Genomic DNA, 328 nt, shown 5'->3' on the forward strand with positions numbered 1-328 from the left:
AAATTCTTTAGATCTGTAGTGATGTCAGAACTCATTTTTTAAATTTATTGTTGAAGAGAACATATTCTAAAATTTAACTGGACTTTGCATTCTCTGTTTGCCTACCTAAGAAAAATGCCTAACAAAAGAAATCGTGTCATATACAAGGAACAAAAAAAGTTTTCAATAGATTTAGAATAGAACAGAATAGAATCACATATGTGGTTGCATGACCCAAAAAACATTCTTTTTTCAAGAAATGCATAACTCTACACTTATCCTAGGTAGTACTGAATTGATACATAATAGTTTCTTTCAAACCAGGAATTAGGCTCAGTATTTATTCATT

Source organism: Propithecus coquereli, unplaced genomic scaffold (assembly GCF_000956105.1).
Source record: "Propithecus coquereli isolate 6110/MARCELLA unplaced genomic scaffold, Pcoq_1.0 Scaffold5405, whole genome shotgun sequence".
Lineage (NCBI taxonomy): Eukaryota > Metazoa > Chordata > Mammalia > Primates > Indriidae > Propithecus > Propithecus coquereli.